Source organism: Lissotriton vulgaris, chromosome 1_1 (genome assembly GCF_964263255.1).
Source record: "Lissotriton vulgaris chromosome 1_1, aLisVul1.2, whole genome shotgun sequence".
Lineage (NCBI taxonomy): Eukaryota > Metazoa > Chordata > Amphibia > Caudata > Salamandridae > Lissotriton > Lissotriton vulgaris.
The window spans coordinates 1,853,099,165-1,853,121,122 of record NC_141685.1 but is presented as its reverse complement, the minus strand read 5'-3'; positions in this window follow the sequence as shown (position 1 = coordinate 1,853,121,122).

The following is a 21,958-nucleotide window of genomic DNA, read 5'->3' as shown; positions in this document are numbered from 1 at the left end:
GTCTTTCTACAAAAGTATATCAAAGTGTTTTTCACCATTTCAGGATGTTAACAGTACATCATACTCAAATGAGGAAATTAGTCAGAACATTGTATTAAGCAAAAAGTCCAGCACTAATGTTAAAAAAGTTGAACAGTGCTCTTCTGCATGGATCAGTATCAGATGTAATGAACGTTTGTGAAGAAATTGAGTTTAGTTACTTTGGCCTGAGCAAGACAATGCAGAAACTGATACATTAATAGAAGGAAATTTGGAAGAGAATGTACAACATTCTAGTACAAAACCTTTTTAGCAAGAAATTATGAAGTTTAAGGTGATTTCAGCTGAAAGGCCAAATTATTCTTGTATTTGTTGTCGACGAACTCATTATAAACATCAGACTAGGACTGTTGATCTGTATTTAAAAAGTGAAAGAGCAAATAATAATGAGTAGAAGGAATTTGCAACTTATTTGTTGGTAGAGAATTGTTTTGATTTGGGTTCTGATCAACATATTTAAATGCTTGCAAGAGCTGTGCATAATAATCGTGAGTTGGTAAATATTCCTTCTGAACTGATAGATTTAAATACCTATGAGTCTATTCTTATTCAATGTATGCATCCATTTCAGGCGATTGTTCGCATGGAGCCTAAGACAGGAAATTGCCTCCTTCAGATTTACAAGAGGATTAAAGGGAAGAGTTCTACTATAACAATGTGTATGTGGGTAGGTAGAATGGAGAAATTAATAGTTACACCTCCCTCGAACTCTGCTCTCCGCAACACTCCGGCACCCCCTATCTCGATCCTGTCACATGCATCTGCTTAAAGGCTAATAACATCTATCCTCTCCACCTAATGCAGGAGACCTCTTCTACCACACCTCAAGGTTCTATCTCCGTTAGCTCTACCCCAAGCCCAAATGCCTTGACCCTTCGCTGTCTATACCTTAACACCAGATCTCTGGTAAAACACCAACTAGACATCTTCTTATTGCTTAAATCAGACAGACCAGACATGCTTTTTATCTCTGAAACCTGGCTCACGGCGGACTCCTTACCGGATAGCCTTACAGCTCTACCGGCAGACTAGTACATTCTGTTAGCTAATAGAGAACCAGGAAAACCTGGGGGTGGCGTCGCCGCCATCATTCATAAAGATCATACGTTCACCACTTTACCCTCCTTGGACCTACCAGACACTGAAAACGTTTGAATCAAATCCGATACATACAAGGGAACTATGGTGCTGGTATTGATTTATCGCCCACCCAAAACTATGCTTACATTCCCAGTTTCTCTGACTGAGCAAATGGCCAGCCTAGTCATTAATTATGATAAGGTCATATTGATTGGGGATTTAAATAATTGGCACAATGACCCGGACGCAGGACCCCAGGCCACAGAATTTTTTGAGCTTCTCTCCCACATGAACTTCTCTCAATCAGTCATGACCCCCACCCATGAAAAGGGACACATTCTGGACCAGATTCGGTCACGCAATGTCCCACTATCCACCCAGAAGAAAATGCCTTGCATATGGTCTGATCATCACCAATTGCAATTCTCCATCACCTTTTATGGCCATCCAAAGGCCCCTGTTTCTGCGGGGGGGGGGGGCTAGTAAGGAAATGGAGCTCATTAAATAATCAAGATTTCCGGTCCACTTTGGCCAATTCTCTCCCAGCTTCTTCCCCAGACATTAACCTTATGGACAAAGATCTCACTGAATGGCTCCTGGCTGCCTGCAACGAGCATGTCCCACTAACCAAGTTCTCACGTGCTCGCCGCATGGACGCCCATAGGTGGTTTACCGCAGATCTAAAAATTCAAAAATTAGAACTGCGCTAATTGGAGAGAAAAAGGAGACACGGGTACTCTAATGAAGATAGATCATCATATACATCTGCCCGCAGGAAGTATAAGAACTCCATCCTAGCTGCTAAGGCAGTTTTTTCTCCGAAAAAATCTCCAATGCCCAAAACAAATGTAGAGAAATTTCTAGGGTCGTAAATGACCTATGTAATGATGTCAGAACCTCCCCCTCTCAACTTCCCACTCAAATGATGTGTAATCAGCTTAATGATTTCTTTAAGGATAAGATCGCCATTATAAAAGACAGTATTCAGTCCAGCTCGACCACTGCGCACAGAGTGGACATCTGAAGAAATCCCTACGAACTTGAGGCTATCCCTCCTATAGACCAATCCAGGTTAGTAGAGTTGATGAACCGCGTAAAGTCCGGGTCTCCCAACGACCCCTGTCCCCCACACATACTAAAGGAAGTTTATTCATCACTCCCCCGAGGAATACTTCCCCTCCTGAATGAATCTCTATTACAGGGAATAGTCCCCAATTCGTTTAAAAAGGCCACACTGGTCCCATTGATTAAAAAACCAGGCGCCGACTCTTCTAACCTATTGAACTACCGGCCCATAGCTCTCCTCCCTTTTGGTGCAAAGATTCTAGAAGCCCATGTGGCTAGCTGTATTTCTAATTTTATAGAGACATCAGACTACCTGGAGCCCAACCAAGCCGGCTTTCGCCAGGCGCACTCTACCGAGACGGTGATCCTCGCTGTCCTGGACACAATGAGGTCTAATGCCGATAAGGGCATACATCAGGCCTTGGTGCTCCTGGACCTGTCGGCAGCGTTCGACACGGTGGATCATACCATCTTATTACACCGTGTCGAACAAGCCGGCCTTCGAGGCGCGGCCCTCAGATGGGTCAAGTCCTTTCTGAATGACCGATTCCAGGCAGTCAAGCTTGAGAACTTCACGGCGCCCAAACTTTCCACCACCTGCGGTGTTCCACAGGGCTCGTCATTGTCCCCCCTCCTGTTCAATCTGTACCTCAAACCGCTGTTGTACTCTTTAAAAAACAGGAAGGTCACAATATACAACTATGCAGACGACCTGCAGCTTACATTCCCACTAAACTCAACAGACTCCGTTGAGGAATTTCAGGCCACTATGCTGCTCATTCAAGGGTGGATGGAGTTGAACCATCTAAAACTCAACCCTGGAAAGACCGAGCTGGTACTCCCGGGTAAAAGTGCAACCAGCTGGAGCCCTCATTTTTGGCTGCCCTCAATGGAATCTCCCCGTCTCCATCTCCTTCGGTGAAAAGTCTTGGGATCACCCTTAACTCCGATCTCTCACTGAAAAGTCAGGTGGGAAGGGTGATCTCTTCAAGTTTCTTACAGCTACGGAAGATTAAGAAAATTGCTCATCTGCTCACGCACTCTGCCCTCATCCAGGTGGTAATTGCCTTGGTCCTCTCCCGTTTAGATTTCTCCAATTCCATTTATTTAGGCCTCCCCCTGGCTCTTTCTAAACGCCTGCAGATTGGTCAAAATCAGGCGGCCAGACTAATATTTAAAAGCAACGGCAGGAGTTCGGCGAAGCCATTGCTAGCCACTCTTCATTGGCTACCGATAGCCCAACGGGTAACCTTCAAAGTAGGCTGCTTGGCCTTTAAGGCTCTTCATGGTAAAAGCCCTAAGTTTATTAACCATCTCATAAACAAACACGAACCGACTCGTAATCTCCGCTCTGCCCACCTGTACCTCCTCACCTTGCCCCTCTTCAAAAAGAAACGCCTTGGCGGATGCCGATTTGCTTATTTGACCCCAAAGATCTGGAACTCATTTCCCTTGTCACTCGGGAGTTGCACTAATCTGATGGAATTCAGGGGTGCACTGAAGACCTGGTTATTCAAGCAACCTCTAGCGCCATGAAACCTCTGGGTGCCCGTGCGCTTTACAAATCTCGAATAACATAACAAAATAACATAAATTGAAAACAGTTGTACATCTGCAAAATGTTTTGGCAAAGGAATTTATGAATAAAGTACACCAGAAAGATAATGTTTTAGAATCTCAGCTGATTAATCTCATGGCATGTCAGCGTGGTACTAATGAGTACTGGTACCGTCGTCATGGAGACCTTAAATGTATGCTAAGGAACTTAGGAACTCCTACATGGTTCCTTACTCTAAGTGTGCTGAATATGCTTGGAATGATTTACTTCAAATTCTTCGAGAGGCAAATACAAATATAGTAAATATTGAATACAAGACACATGGGTAATTGTGCTCTTTGGATCCAGTTAATGTATGCAGATATTTCAATCATAGAATTTGAGCTATTATGTCTTTTATCACCAATAAAAAAAATCCTCCTCTTGGAGAGGTTGTGGATTTCTTTTGGAGAAAGGAGTATCAAGCAAGAGGTGCACCTCATATACATATGCTAATATCAAAGATGCCCCCAAATTCAGAACAGATTCGAATGATACTGTGTTGTCTTTTATTGAAGAATATGCTACATGTGCTATACACAAAAGCACAGAAGAAAAGAACTTAAGACAACAAGCCTTACGATTCCAAAGCCATCAATGTGGGACATACTGTCGTCGAAAGTACAAGTCAAAGGACAAGTTTTATAGCAAATATCGTTTTGGTTTTCCACGTCCTTTAATATCCAAAGGAAGAGTAAACAGTTTTATGTCAGCTGTCCAACATACCTTGACAAGAAAGTCTCCAAAGACTACCTATAATTTGAGAATAAGTGAAGAGTCAAAATATATAAATGATTATAATCCAGTTATTCTGCCCATGTGGAATGCTAACATGGATGTTTAACACGTTGCGGACAATTCCATTGCTGTAACGCGATATGTAACATCCTACATAACAAAATCAGAAAGGACAGAATTAAAGGAAATGTGGGAAGAGATTTCCCACGAAAAGAGTCTAAGTAAGAAATTATCAGTTACAGTTTGAAGATGTTATCTCATCGAGAAATTGGAGTGTATGAATGCTTTGATCACTTATCATCTGCAAGTCTATACTCCAAATCTAGAAGAATCATTTGGGTGAGTCTAGGTCTTGCTGCAACACGAAATCGAGTGCTTAAATCTGTACGAGATATTGAATATTTAGCTAAAAAAGAGCCAGAAAGTACAGATATTGTGAAAACAAATATGTTTGATACATAAAATCCAAATAGGAGTCATCATCTTGAGAACATTTGTCTCTATGAAGTGCTGCAAAACTATACTTTTAAACGGAATATTACAGAAAACATCAATAATGGAATATATGCTGTGATTGGTTCTGAAAGATGTTTGGTGAAACAAAGAAAAGGACATTTGCTTAATCACTGAAAATTGAGTTGCGATACTTTTGACAAAAGGGAATTTTACTATTTAGCTCTTTTGCAACTGTTCGTTCCGTGGTGTTCATAATTAGAATTATTTGGAGATTTTCAGAGCTACGAAGATTCGTTCAACGCAATTAAAGATACTATAGAATGTCCTGTTTTTGATAATTATGTAAACATGTTGAACGAAGAAATTGAGCAAGAAGCTACAATTGCAGCTGAGATTGCTAGAGACAGTTCTCAAGACAGTCAAACTTCTGCTCCGTTGAGTCAGGCAACTGCCATGGATGAGGTGGAAACAGCAATGTATCATGCTCAAGAAGATATTATCGACTTCGCAAACTTGGACGAGCAACTAAATCTTGAACAGCAAAGAAATATATCAACAAGTGAAAGAACAGTTTGGCCTTGGGTTACTTCATGAAAAGAAAGAGTGCACATGTACAACATTTCAACCAATCCCAATGTATGTGAGAAGACAAGCTGGAACAGGAAAAAGTTTCTTAATTAAAGTAATCACCAGTTATCTACAGAAAACAACTGCATCTCATTTGTCTTGTGTTGTAACTGCTCCAACTGGGTTGGCAGCACACAACATTAAAGGAATTATATTGCATCGTTTACTTATGCTGTCTGTGGAGCGTGAAAACAAATTGGAATATCACAAGCTATCTGGAGAAGCTTGTTTTGAAGTTTCAAGAGTGCTTAAGAAAATGAAACTTCTGATTATTGATGAGGTAAGCATGGTCTCAAACCTAATGCTTGCTTTTGTGCATTTACGAATGCAGCAAATCCCTAAAACAGACTATAATGTGTTGTTTGGAGGAAAACTTGTCATAGTTTTTGGAGATCTACTACAACTTACTCCTGTAAAAGGACAACCAGTATTTAAAACACTTGCACATGAAGATACCAGAAAGTCTTCGGGTAGTATTGGAGATGTTAACATTTGGTCATATTTTGATTATAACAAACTTATTACAAATATGTGACAGGCAAATGATGCTGATTATGGAACTATTCTTCAAGTTGTAAGAATTGGAAAAGTGACTGAGCATGGCAAACAAGCTTTACAGAGACAATTACTTTCCAATTTGTTTCCATATGAAAATATAGTTCCTGAGAAAATATATATGAGAATTGCAGAAAACAAATCTGTAATCTGCTTAATGCAAACACTACATGAATGTTCTATATTCAATGAAGACATTTTAAAGTTGGAAAATGACAAAATTATAAATTTGGAAGCTAGTGATAAAATAGAGCAAAAGGAATCACTAATATTTAGACAGAAATGTTGAAGAGAAAATTGGATTCTTTAGAGAAATCGATATCTAAAACTGCTGGTTTAGAAAAGAATCTATATGCATGTTTAAAATATTGGGTAATTTTGCGACGCAATTTGAATGTGGAAAAAGGTTTAGTAAATGGAGCAATGGGTAATGTTGATTTTGTTAATGATCTAAATAGAGATGGTATTGAATTTTTGAAAATCAAATTTGATCAAATTAAAGAAGTACAACAATTTAGTCATTGTTCAGCTTGGTTTTTGCATTTAAAAGATTTATATGTTCGCAAAAAACAGTTTCCTGTTTCTTTGGCGTATGCGGTGACCATTCTTAAATCTCAAGGTTTAAGTGTAGATAGTGTTTTGGTGAATATTGGAAGTACCGTGTTTAAAGAGGGTATGGCAGATGTTACTTTGTCTCGAGTCAGAACTTTGACTGGATTGTACTTGATTGATTTTTATGAGAGAAAGATTAGTGCAGAAGCATATTGTGTGAAATAGTATAATAGGTTAAGAAGACAATAAGCTCCCAATTTAGGTCAATATCCTGTATTTGAAAAGCGAGTGGTAGGTCGAAAAAGAAGATATGGGAATATCTGTGGTGAAGGTATAGAGAAAGAAAAAAACAAGATAAAGTTGTGATTGCAAGCAAAAAGAAAAATGACACTGTTGGAGAGATTGTTAGTTTGAAAATAGTTCTGGTGTCAACTCCATGCTAATGTAGTTGTTAATGTTGTTTTTTTTTCTTGAAAGTTTGCAACAGTAAATTGTTGAGAAGCGGGAAAAAGGATTTTGTTTGTTGTTGTATTCTGTTTATGAGAAATGTAGTAGTGATAAAAGTAAAATACAAAGTGTTTCTGATATTCAAAATGTATTGGACATATTTTCTGGTTGTACTCAATTTACGCAGAATATACAGCAAGATTGTCAGGAATTTCTTATGTATATGCTTGTTGTATTGGAAGATGAAGGCATAGATATTGAGAATCTTTTTGGCCTTTCTTGTAAATGGCAACATGACTGTGAAAATTGTTTGTTTACATGTAGCACTAACATAGACTCTGTAAGATTTATATTTTTGACTTTACCAGACTGTGAATCAGTATCTTTTAACAACCCAGTTAGAGGAGCAACTCAAAACATGGAGTGTAGCCAATGTAAATCAGAAATGTCATCAAGATTATTTATACAAAGATATGGACAGTATGTCATTTTAATGATGCAACAGTGTACAGCTGATGGAAGACAATTGGAAACTTTAATTACACATTTTGTAGCTACTCATGTATCAATATCAGGAAGAACTTTTGTAGCTGTAGCAATTATTTTCTATGATGGTCCTTCAACAACATCTGGACATTACACTGCTTATTTAAAATGTGATAAAGGGTGGAAACATTGCAATGATGGTCAATTGTTTTTTAAACAACGTTTGCCTAAAGAATGATCAAATCTGTACCTAAAATTCTTAAAGCCAAAGTTTTAGGAACAAAATTTGGCCTTTCAGGATTATTATTGGACAACTTCAAAACAAAGGATTTCACGAATACTATTTGGCCTTGAGGAAAAGTATCTAAAACAATTAAGAACTTTTGTTGTATATTTTGTCAGCATATATTTCTAAACAACAATATTTACAGTGTATGAAAATTAATAATACTGTTTTATTTTATCATTGTTTGAGTTGTCTCATATTTAGGTAAGAAATTGCTCTTAGAAAAAAACATTTAACATATGTTTTATTTTTATTTTTTAGATTGTTATTGAGAATGTTCAATTTTTTTAATATAATCTTATTGATCTCTTTTTTTGCCCACTGTTATGTGATGAGTACAATTGAAATCACAATTTTTAGTGAAATTCAATATATTCTGAGAACAGAAAAAAAGGCAAATGAAATGTTTTACAAATTATTCTTGGTTGTAAAATATATATTGTAAGTGTATTTTTTCTTGTCTTCCACAGATGCAAATTTTATAATATATAGTTTTTTTATTATTTATTACTTTTAAGGGAAGTATAAATAACTATAAAAATGATCAATGGGCTGTGCTTCTACACAGCTGAAGAAACAAGAGATGGACGGAGTACATATGTGTGCAAAGATGGTTTGTATCTTTTAAAGATGTATGATAAAGTTAATATGCATACTGAGTGTCCCTGGGGACCCACTATCTCAGAAGATATATTCAAAAAGTGACAGAGAGTTTTATTACAGAGATGTATAAAATGAGAGATGGCTTCAGAACAGCTTTCTGCAACGCACCTGTAGGGTATTGAAAATAAAGATATGGTTGGCTAGCAGAGGCAAGGGACTTTCAGGATTAAAAGAGACTAAATTGCTCAACATAAAATATGCCACAGAGCGTGTTTTCAAATACTCTTTCATATTTACAAGGACAGGATAACTTGTCGGGGTATAGCTTTTCTTCTCTATGTAAATATGTCCTCATCATACACAATACTTTGTGTTGAAGGGGCATTCTTTAGTTGTTGCTGTGAGCATTTTGGACATATATAAGCAATGACTAGTTTTTAATTTTGTTAAAAGTTGAGTACTGGATAGGTTTTTAAGGATTGATGTGAGTGAACACACATGAAGTATTCAAAAACCCATGTCAGAATGGTACCTAAATAGACACAGATTCACAGTGTTATTCTAAACAAGCAACAGTATCCCGTGCATTTTACTAAAACACATTTACTAGTTTGGAAGGGGTAAGGTGAATAGACATATTCTAAATTTTTTAGTACTGCATTTTAGTATCAGAGCCTGAGTCATTTTCCACAGTCATAAGGAGAAACTAGTTTCGAATTCTATAAAAAAACTTAGGAACAGGATATCTTTAAAAGCAATTATATTTATATAACCTTATGAACTACTAAAACTATATTGTTGGAATGTTATCAGACAACTGAATTTACATAATATTTTTTTGGGCCCAATATAGTTGGTAAACCTACTTTTGTATTATGTTCTAAGAAAACTGTTAAAGTTATGTGTTTATGTTTTTGTGCTAGGACCTAGAACATAACAGTTTTGTTATGGATAAAGAGGGGAATATTACAGAAGAGACATTAAAAATGAGCAACAGTTTAATTGAGCTACAAAATTAATATATAACAGGCAGCGGGATGGATTCAGAGGACATCAGTACTGCAGATGTCACCTCTGAATTTGAAAATGAAAGTAATGATGCTGATATTTTGGAAGCACTGGATGACGTAGAGTTACTGGAAGCTATAAACTCTGAAATGGCAAGCCAGCAGTGTGATCTGGAAGAAGAACCAGATGAACTTCTTTTAGAAGCTGTGCTAAAATATGAGATGTCTGGACAATAATTTCACTGTTTAATAATAATAAATTCTGGACTATATAAAGAGATGCTGTGTATCTTTTTTATGTGGAATTAAAATGTAGCTTAAGGTCATTAGAGTTTAAATTTTAATTAATTAATTACTTTTAATTTAAATCTACATTTAAAATCATCTTGTGGCAACAATATATCACTTTTTGCAACACAGTTATAGCATAAGATTGTTTTTATATTTGCAATGACAATGTAAATAAATGATCATACACACCACTTTGCATTGAAGGGGCATTCTATATGTGTTGCTGTGTGTGTTTGCACATAACATTTATAGAACAAGACACATCAGAAATAATAAATCTGAAGATGTGTGTGAATGCTGCACCATTCTGCAGTTGGTGTAGCAGTGAGCTAGGCTTTAGTATATGGACTGCTTCAAATGCCTATCCAGTATGTATGCAGTTCTGCAACCACCTACACACTTGTGTTTCACAGCTTCAATTCCCCAGTCGGTATCCTTACACTTCCACCAAACAATCTGTCACTGTTGTTGCACAGTTGTAGTGACCCATTCAGCAGTATGCACTAATCCATTCACTGTGCTAAAACTGAAGCACTTATAAATTCAGTCAGGCACTCTCCTTGCAGAACTGTAATCATTCAGTTAGTACCCAAGTACTCATGCAGCGAAGTAGGCCTTAGGGCATGGACTGGTTCAAACCCCTATGCAGTTTGCATGTAGTCTTGTATCCACCTGCACAGTTGTCTTTCACACCTTCGATTCCCCAGTCTGTATCCTTACACTTCCAGCAAACACTCTGTCACTGCTGACTGCTGTTGCACTGTTGTAGTGACCCATACAGCAGTATGTACTAATCCATTTACTCTGCTAAAACTCAAGCACTTATAGATTCACTCAGAAACTCTCCTTACAGTACTCTAATCATTCAGTCAGTACCCAGTACTCATGCAGCGAAGTAGGCCTAAGGACATGGACTGCTTCAAACCCCTATGCACTATGCCTGCAGTCGTCTATCCACCTGCACATCTGTCTTTCACATCTTCAATTTCCCAGTCTGTATCCTTACACATCCACCAATCACTCTGTCACTGCTGTTGCACTGTTGTAGTGACCTATTCATCAGTATGTACTAATCCATTCACTGCGTTAAAACACAAACACTTATAAATTCATCCAGGAAGTTTCACCAGCAGTGCAGAGGGAAGCATGGGTGTGTAACATATTTATGTAAATATGTTACATTCCTGTGCTTCGGAAGTACTACAGTACACTGCGAGTAAACACCTTAAAGAGATATGCTGTAGCAACTCCTTATATTTCTGCACTTTCACATTCACCACACACTACCAATATATTCTATCATTCAATTATGCACTACGAATTCTTTCAAAAAACTTGTACACACTATCATACTAATATCGCTCTTTTTTTGACCAGTGAAGTTAGTTCGAAAAATAACTTTTTTTTGTGTTTTTTGTTTTGTATTTTTGTTGGTTTTTCTGAACAAATTTTGTTGTTGTTTTTTTTAAGAGAAAAAAGGGAACTGCACAAACAAAACACTTTGGAACAAATAAACAAAAAAAAATAAGAGCAACAGTGCTCTTGTTTGCGCCTGCAAATTAAATCTATTGATTGTTCACCATAGCAAAGAGTCTCTTTGCAAAATTTGCATAAAATATTTAAATCTGCAGAATCTGGACGGATGTCCGGATGAGGACTTGATGCTCCTGCAGATGTGCTGGGTACAGCTGGTGGAGTCTCATCACGCAGTCTGTTGCATGCAGCATGAGCATAGTTGCTGGGATGTTGAGTTTTAACAAACGTAACAATGCTGGCAGTCCCAAAAGAGTAGTGCTTGTTAGGATTGCCTCTGGACAGCACTGTCAAACACACCTTTCAAGTTACTTTTGCCGCCTTGACTTTTTTCTCTCCATTAGGAAAGGAAAAAACTTCCAGATTAGTGCCTCTTTTCTTTTGGACACTGGATCTTCTGCGAGAAATTCTTTATCAGAAGAGTGTTCTGAGAGATTTTCATCTTGCTGTGCAGCCATATTGAAAACCTGTTGAAAAAACAGGTACTTCACAAAAAGATGTTTCTTCAGGGAAGGTCAAAGAAGAATGATTAAAATGGGTGGGGTCCTTCAACAGTTAGAATAGGAAGTATTATGAACCAATTAAACCTTTTGTTTTGAAGTCATATGGGGTACGCGTAGGCTTCTCTTATGGTGCACGTACGTACGGCGTACCCCGCGATTCGAGTAATTGATTTTAAAAGTAATATACACTTATTAAAACAGCCCCGGGCACCCCATCCCCCGGGGCTGACCCTCTCCATTGGGGACCGTGGGGGTGGCCCAATCCCCCAACGATCCCGCTGGCTCCCCGCCTCCTGTGGGAGCCGGCATTGCTTTTCCACATGGTATTTGGAAGAGAGAGCAGGTTTTCCTGCTGTCTCTTTTAAATATCAAAGCAGTTTGCTATGACAGGGTGGGAGCCGCGCGGCTCTAGCCCTGCCATAGCAAACTACAGTGTCCCAGGGTGGGCACCCCGGAACACCGCAGGAGCCAGCCCTGGGGGCTGGCGGTTCCCAGGGCTATCAAGGGCTACAAAAGGGGGGGCGGCGCGACCCCCACTCCCACCAATTTAATGCCCTGGGGGTGGTGGTCCCTGGGGCTGTTGGTTCCGTCACGGACCCCATATTTTAAATATTAGAGCCCGGGGTGGTGGCAGACCCCGGGGCATGTGGGGGGGGGCTTGAGCCCCCCACACATTTTTTTTAAAATTTTACAGTTTGAAGCCCCGGGGGAGGCGGTCCCCTGGGGCTGCGGGGTGCGTGAGCCCCCGCCAATATTGTGATGAAGCCCCGGGGGTGGCGGTCCCTTGGGCTTGGGGGGCCTTTTAGCCCCCTACCAATTCCTTATTTTAGTATTAAGTCTTTTTTATTGAAAAATTGCAGCACATACAGAGCTTCATTCCCATAAATCAACGACAGTAGGGGGAGATGTGAGTTGTTCAAATCAACCCTGCCAATTTTAGTTGCGCTGCATCACAAAAATCTGTGCTAACATCAAAACTTTTAACTGTAGAAAATAAAAATAAAGGAATCAACTGAAAACCACCCTGCCCTACCCTACCCCACCCCCACCTATGTTCCAAGTCCACCATTCATCTCATTCATACCAATGCCACTCTCAGTTCTCCTCCGGATGCTCCAAATTAGCGAGGCGCAGCAGTCGGAGGTATCGGGGACATGTAACCTCATGGAACTCGGAGGACAATAGGGACAAAAGGGTTGCCATTGATCTGCATACCTAGTCCCCTCTCCCACTAAGGTCAAGGAAATATTCTCCATCCTGAGCACATGCATTAGGTGGTGGAGCCAGCCAGTGAATGTAGGAATATGTGTGGTTCGCCAGGATGCAAGTATGTTCTGCATTGCAGAGCCAAGTGCGATAGCCACCAAACAAACCTCTGCGGGAGCGCAAAGGGTATGACAAAGGATTCAGGAGTCCCAAGAGGACATATGAGGTGAGGCGCAGCATCTCATTCTTAAAGTGCGTATCTATCTCGTCCAGTATTTACATCCAATAGGCCTGAAGATGAACACAATCCCATAGTAAGTGGATCAATGTACCCACCTGCCCGCAACCCTGCCAGCATGTGGCCTCCCTGGTGTGATCCATCGCGTGTAAGCATGCAGGAGTTTAATACCAATATGTTGCGATTTTAGTAAGAGTGTCAGTGAGCCCCATGTGATACACTGAATGTCGCGCTCTATAAAACACTCCCCCCACTCTTTATGGCTAAGTGTCCTCCCCAACTCCTTTTCCCAGCACGCCTTGCCAGCGCTATAGGTATGAGTATGTTTAGCCAACAGCGTTTTATTTGAATCTGAGATTAATTTCTTATCCGTTGTCCAATGTTCAAATACTAGGAGGTGTCTATCGGCCATTGGGTGCATCGGGTGCATTGGGTGCATCTGCTCACTGAGGAGGCAGTCCTGGACGCAGAGGTCAGACCCGGGACCAGGGTTCAATCCCCGACGCGGCAGGGTCTTGAGCTCAAAATGTCCACGGACTCGATAATTCTCGCCTCGGTGCCTACTCGAATCATGGGTTCACACTCGGCAACTCCGGGCAATAGCTTGCTTAATCTCCACTACGGCCCCACCGCGATGGGGTGCCTGGCTTTCACCTTGGGGATGCCCAGTAGGGGTTATCTCACAGGGAAAAGCCAGGACGGGTTCCCAAAGCAAGCGCCTTAAGACCTTACGGTGAAAGGCGCTTTATAAGAACGTATGATTTACGATTTATTTACGGTGCGCCCAAAGTCGCACGGGGAGGTAGCGTAGCCTCTCCGTCTCCGGCATCTCATACGTTTGCCAAAACTGAGTGAAGGGTATCACCGCCTCTTCCAAATACATGTGGAAAAGGCATCAGCTGCCAGCCGGCCGACACCTCGCATAGTCAACCAAATTTGTACCTGGTGTGAAATCGGGGTTCTCCATCAAGGGGGTGAGTGGTGACGGGAAAGTAGTCAGTTCGTGTTTGGCATTGATTTGGTCCCAAACTTCCATGGTAACCTCTGTGATGTGAGACGCGTAAAGATTAGGGGGCCGATGTTGCTTTCAGAGAATTGGGATTTCCTGCTGGGGTCAACCGGCCACTGTCAGGTCCTGGAAGAGCCAGTGTTTCTCAGACTCCCATCTACTCCATTCCACCAGGAGACTCAATTGCGCTGCCTCGAATTAAAGCAAGAGGTCCAGTATCCCAAGCTCCCCCTCTTCCTGTAGGAACATCGGCAGACGCAGTTTAAGCCGCAGCTTTCGCCCATTCCAAATTAACGGGGCCAGTTCCGATTGAGTATGTTGTATCTACCCAGTTGGTGGATGGAGCAGAATAGTGTGGAACAGGTATAAAATCTGGGGGAGAACAGTTATTTTGACCGCAGCTATCCTGCCCGACCACGACAGCGGGTAGTGTTTCCACCGCACCAGTTCCCTCCTAATCTTCTGCTGCAGCAAAGCATAGTTAAGAGTAAAAATGTTGCCGAGCAAGGGAGCCAATTGAATCCATAGATACGGGATAGCCCCAGTTGCCCATTGAATGGGTAGCGTGCTTTGCCAGTGCTCTCGGGTAGGCTTCTCCAGAGACAGATCGAGAGCCTCCTACTTGCCTGTGTTAATTGTGCAAAGAGTTGGGGGCGCTAGAGGGCGCCGGACAAGATGGCCGCACTCCTGTGAGGCTCCGTCTAAGACCATTCAACATTTGCTGAAATATCCTATTTCCCCGGCGCCTTTGCCCTACACCCCGGCGGAGCTTGGTCCGCTGTCCTCGGAGACTCACCGGGGCGATCAGCGAGGCGATTACAGCTGTCCTGCGGGCGCCCGGAGCTGAGCGGTCCCGGGCCGGGACGTGGACGACACGGTCTCCGGCGGGCACAGAGCGGAAGCCCCGCTACGATCTAGGCCCTTGCTGCCGTTGCTTCCGGCGGGAGCGGAGCCCTGGTGACGGCGCTTCGTGGCAGTGGTGGCAGGGAGGCGGCGCTGACAACGAGATCCCCCGGAAGGCTGCGACGCTTCGGACGGCCTGGACTTGGCCCTGCTGGTCCTGGTGAGTGGGGCGTGGGAGCTACGCTAGCCCGGCGCTGCGGAGGTGATGCTAGGCCGCGGTAGCCCGCGCCGCGCGAGCTCGGGCCGGGGGGGCCGGGGTGAGGGTCGGCTGGGAGCGGAGCGGCTGGGGGGGGTCAGGAGATCAAGCGGAGCCGCGCTTTCGGCTGCCAGCGGGAGAGCACATCGCCACACACGAGGCACTGGGAGTCCTGCTGAGCTGGATGGGACGGGCCTATACAGCGTCCGCCATCTTGAGGCCTCCTTCCACCTGGCGGCTGTTTGATGCACACCAGCGAACGGCACTTCGCCCGCGCTGCCTCACCAGCTACCGGCACTGTCGGAGAGGAGACGCAGAACTGGGGGGCCCCTCTGTGCTGCCTTACTGTTGCCTTGGACACTGAGCTTTCCTGCTTATATCAGCACTGTGGGCCTGTACGGAGATTGCCTGGTGCACCTAGCCTTCTGGGGTGACGGTCCTACCTGACCCGGCCTGGGGGTACACATCGGCCTGGACCTGGACATAATTCGCAGGGCGCGGCGGCTGATATCTACGCTGATAGCGTTTTGGAAGACTTATCTGTGCAAATTATCCTACATAGCTGAGTCTTGGGCCACGCTGAGTTAGATCACAGTCATGGGCAGGCCTGATAGAAACCAGCCAAAAATTAACTTTGATGCAAAAAAGACTGCGCATTCCTCCTCACAGGCGCCAGCGGACACCGACCAGGGTGGGGCTGTTGGTGGTGCGCCCAATCTGGAATCCACACTGGTGGCTATGCAGAAGACTCTGCAATCTATTGAGGGCACCATGGAGTCTGTGAATCATCGTCTAGATCAGATGGCGACACAATTTGACCGTCAGAACGAACGGATGGGTGAGGTGGAACAGCGAGTTTCCGCCACGGACGATGGTCTGGCCAAGGTCTCGTCCAAAGTCTTTAATATGGAAAGAGTGCTGGCGGTCATACAAGCGAAGAATGAGGAGTTAGAAGGGAGGTCCAGGCGGAACAACGTTCGCGTTACAGGCCTGCCGGAATCTACAAACGTGGGGCGCATGGAGGACTTCATGGAGCGCATGATCATCGACATCTTTGGGGCTGACCAGCTATCCCGTGTCTTCATTGTGGAGCGAGCGCATCGGTCCCTGGCTAAGAAGCCTCCGCCGGGAGCACCGCCGAGGCCTATTGTGGCAAGGATCCTGAACTATAGGGACCGGGACACTATTCTACGGCTCGCGAGGGAGAAGGGCTCCATAGACTATCAAGGTAACAAACTGGAGTTTTATCCCGACTTCACCATGGCAGTACAGACGGCACGTAAGGAGTTCGCGTCGGTGAAACAATTGCTGAGGGCGGAGACCATTGCTTATGCCATGCTGTACCCTGCGCGTCTTCGGATTGGGCCTCCATCGGATAACAAGATTTTCTCTTCCCCCAAGGCAGCACTGGACTATGCCAAAAAACTGAAGAAACGTGCTAAAGAACCGCCTGGACGTCATGAAGGGGATGATGAAAGGCTGGACGAGTAGGCCTGACTTGCATTGCACTGCTGACTGAGATGATGGGGGAAAAGCGGGGCACTGCATAAGGTTCCCTTTATTACAGAGTATGCAGTAATTGCTGAGGACACACTCTGGCGTTACAGCCCCTGGTACCCTTTGCGTTCTTGCTCTGTATGTTGCGCGAGGGGGGGGCTATGGGGAATATTGTCCTTGCTGAAGCTGCCACCCCGCAGTAGCGGGGGCTCTCTGATAGTGGAACTCGGCTCAATGGGGCTGTTGCGTAATGTGTGCTGCCGCGCTGGATGTGATTGCCTTTCTGGGACTAGGGCGATGTTATAGGGAGTAGACCGCTTTCAGGGGCGCCCAGTGCCATGTGCTGTTATATGAATGCCTTCGGGTCTAATGCTTTGACCGTGGGGGTGGGTATAAGGGTTGGGGTTGTTGTCAACGACAATGGTCTACACTCTCGTCAGTTCTGGTGGGGGTGGCGCGCCACTACGCCTCCAGACAAGGGAGATCCCCAAATGTGGCGGTTTGCATTGTTGGGGGTTGCAAAGGGGGGGGCACGGGGAGGCTTTGGCAAGTTGGGAGTGCTGAAGTGGGCGGTGGGATGGGGGATGGGATGTTGCAACTGGTTGGGTTGTTGATGTTTTTCCTGGTCAAGGGGGTTGAGTCTGAATCATCTTTGCATTGTATGTGGGGCTGCAGTAAGTGGCTCTGGGACTTTCCAAGCGCCAATGGGGCTATATCTAGGAGGAAGAAGGGAGGGGGACGGTTTAGAGGGCAGGGGATGCCGAGGGTAAATGCACTACTGAGATACTTCCACCTTGGGCGATATGGATAGGGGAGGCACCATCATGTGTGCTACTTGGAATGTGCGAGGGCTGAACAAGCCACAGAAAACTAGACAAATGCTTGCCTTCTTAAATAGACATGGGGTACAAGTGGTATTTCTACAGGAGACGCATCTCAAGGGGGCGGCGGCCGAAATGGTGGGCAAACAGTGGGCGGGTGCGAGGTGGGCCACGTCCTATTCATCCTATGCCCGTGGGGTAATGATTCTGATGAAAAAGGGTATTCCATTTGAAGTGTTACATGAGGAGGTCGATCAGGATGGAAGATATATTGTTGTGCAGGGTAAACTGTGTGGCACTTTGATCACGCTTCTCAATATCTATGGTCCTAATATAGATGACCCTGATTTTTTCATTGCACTCTGGAACAAACTGTACACTCTACCACCGTCAGCTATTCTCTGTGGGGGGGACTGGAACATCACCTTGGATTCTGAGTTGGATAGGAGACACGACCGGCCTTGCGAACGTAAGAGAGGGACGGATGCGGTGCGCGAGGGTATGAATGGGCTGCAATTGTTGGATGCTTGGCGCTTGCAGAATCCTGGCAGGCGGGAGGGGACTTGCTACACATCTGCACACAATACGTGGTCGAGATTGGACTATTGGTTGTTGACCCGAGATGTGAGTGGATGGGTGCTGAATGTGAAACACCTGCCCCGAACACTTTCGGACCATGCCCCTGTCGCTCTGAAGCTGCGGATTCCTACTCATGCTCCTGCCCCATTTACCTGGCGACTCTCCCCTGGAGTGTTAATGGATCAGGTGTTGTGCGAGCGCCTGAGGCAGATAATTGAGGAATTCTTCGAGACCAATGTGGGCTCTGTAGATAGTATGGTCACGGTGTGGGAGGCCTTTAAGGTCTCGGTGAGGGGTGCATGTATCGGGTTGCGGTCCGGGGTTCTCACGTCCATCAGAGTCTCTATGTCCAGACTGGAGAGGGAGTTGTTGGCTTTAGAACGTCGACTGGAGGAAGGGGACGACAGCACATTACTAGCAGATGTTAGGACAAAGGTCACGGAATATAATGAATTAGCCGACCAGGAGGTGAAATTTCTATCCAAACGAGCTACAGCCAGATATTATGGTGAGGGGGGCAGGCCGGGCAGGGGACTAGCTGACAGAATTCGGGACCCTTGGGCTAGGCACTGCACTGTGTTGGAAATTGAGGACCAGGGTAATGTGGTGACTACGTCAGATGGCATACTTGACTGCTTCTCGAGACACTATGCGCAACTCTATGAACATAGAGAAACGGCGGACGGGGCAGAAATATCGCAGTATTTAGAGGATGTAGCGCTGGTGTGGCTCTCCAGGGGTCAACAGGAATTCCTAATGCATCATGTCACCGAGGCGGAATTCAGAGACGCGATAGCTGCCCTGCCGAATGGGAAGGCAGCTGGCACAGATGGCCTGCCCGCCGAATTTTATAAAACATATGCGGATCTACTTATTCCGCGACTAGCCATGGTCCTAGAAGAAGCTTTTGAATGCGGACAACTTCCGGGTACTATGAGAGAGGCACTCTTGGTGGCGCTTCCTAAGCCCGGAAAGCCGCTAAATTGGTGCGAATCATACCGTCCTCTATCACTAATAAACACTGATGTTAAAATAATAGCCAAAGTGTTAGCCACGAGACTGCGCCTTCTTCTGCCGGTTATGGTATTACCCGATCAGTCGGGGTTTATCCCCCTCCGATCCACCACTCACAACCTGAGAACCTTGTTCGCAGTACTACATCTCCTTAAGCCGGACCTGGCCGCGGTGGCAGTTATTTTTGATGCCGCCAAGGCTTTTGATTCAGTGGCGTGGAAGTATATGCTGGCCGTTCTGCATCGGATGGGAGTACCTCTCTTCTTCACGTCACTAATCGCCCTGTTGTATAATGCACCCACGGCGAGGGGCAGGGTTAATGGTCACGTTTCTGCCTCCTTTCCAATACAACGGGGGACAAGGCAGGGATGCCCTCTATCGCCCCTGCTATTTGCCATAATGATGGAACCACTGGCCTGCGTCTTGCGTCAGAGGTATGCGGAGGCGGCGCTCAAATTCCCTCTCAGATCGTTGGCAGTGTCAATGTACGCTGACGACATGGTCCTATATGTCAGAGACCCGGCGCAACACCTGGAGCGCATACTTCGAGAATTCATTAAATTCGGCCGGCACTCAGGGCTGACCAATAATTGGGACAAGTCAGTAGTACTGCCCCTCACGGACATCACTCGCCAAGTTCCACTGGAATTCCCGCTGGAGTGGGCGGTAGACTCAATTAGGTACCTGGGCGTTTGGGTGCACAGGGATTACCAAGAAGTCATACGGGCAAATTATGGCGTTGCCATTTCCAACCTGGAAGACCAGGTGGCGAGATGGACTCGACTCCCACTGACTCTGGCAGATCGCGTATCTTTGATTAAAATGGTGGTGCTACCGAAATTTCTTTACCTATTCGTCAACATTCCGGTCCCGCTACGATCACACTTCTTTGTGAGGCTGCGGTCCCTGCTGATAACTCTCACCTGGGCCGGTAAGAGGCCGCGAGTGACTTGGGAGGTACTGACCAAGCCATACGATTTGGGTGGGTTTGCCTTGCCGGATATGAGACTTTATTACCTTTGCGCACAGGCACACTTTGCGAGCTACTGGATAAACTCTCCGCCATACACTCCGCACGTGGCATTGGAGGCAAGCGCAGTTCTGCCGTATCCACTAAGGGCTATGATAGTAAATAAGCACTCGGTATTTGAGAAAGGGGAGATTGATACGGTACGCCTCACGGCGTCTGCTTGGACTACCCTGGGTAAACGGGCTGGCAGGTTGCCGCTCTACGCTCCGGCCATGCCACTACTTTATCACTCGGATATCTCTGTCTCGGGTGAGCCAGGCGGGCTCCAGACTCTGCGGGAGGCTGGACTGCAGACTATGGGGGACCTGTTTCCAGGGGCCTCGTTCCTCTCCTCTCGGGAGATGACCGCCCGCTCGACGAACGCTACTATGTCCACCTTTGTGTATGTCAGACTGCGTGCTGCTGTGCGTGACTTATACCCAACATATCCGGAGGAACAATTGGCCCTGGGTGCGTTGCAGTTGCTCTATACGGTCAAGGACAGGACTAAATTACTATCTAAATTATATAAGGCTGCGCAGGAAGATGAGGGCGGGGGGCCACCCTGGCCAGAGCAAGGTGGGATAGGAGTCTCCCAGAACCGCTGAGTGATGAAGACTGGAATGAATGCTGTGCTATGACCGGGGGGTATGTGATCAATGGCAACTTCCGCCTTCTGCATTATAAGTTTCTACAACAGTGGTACTATACTCCGACCCAACTGGTACGATATGGGCTCAGGTCCACCGCCCAATGTGTCCGCTGCAGAGCTGAGGACGCTGACTTTATACACCTGGCCTGGGGTTGCTCACGCGTATACGACTATTGGAAGGAAGTGACTGGAAGGCTAACTGTCATGGCTGCAACGGAGGTGAAACTGGATGTGCGCCTGTGTCTGTTGGGCATTGCCTCTGGGGTGGCTGCGCCGTCACGGCGGCTTGTAGTACTTGCGCTTCAACTAGCCAGAAGGAGGGTTGCTATGGTCTGGGGGGGAAGGAGAGTGCCTGAGGTGCAGATGTGGCTGAAAGATATGGCCTATTCCAGAGATCAATTGACCTGTTACTATGACGAGTTACCTGAAACATCCCGCCCGAGGGATGTCTGGGCTCCATTTACGCTCTACATGCTCTCTTTAACAGACACTGATAGCGACGAGAGTGTGACTGCTGCGTTATCAGACTGCGAGGAAGGAGCGGCTTGAGGACTTTGTGGGGCGGAGGCGTTTGGTTAGCTCTGTATATGGTATGTATGCCTGGGCGGTGGTCACGACAGTGAGAACGTGGTGAGCTGTGGGACTGGCATGGTACCCGTGGTCACTGGTCCTCGCTATGGCCTCTGGATGGCTCTGGGAGGAGGGTGAACGTTCCCTACCTGAGAAGTGCTGTTAAACATACGTTGTATTAGCTGCCCAACCACATCATGCCTACTAGACTTGGACTACTCACTGAAACCAGGATGGGACGGGGGGGTGGGGTTGGGATTTGTTGAGGTTACCTTTCTTAATTAAAAACTGAAAATAGACCGAGATCACATGGGGGTGTACGACTGCACTATACGGGTGCGCTGTAAATATTACATCTGGATTGACTGTGAGTGCCTACGTGAGCTAAGACTTTTGGAC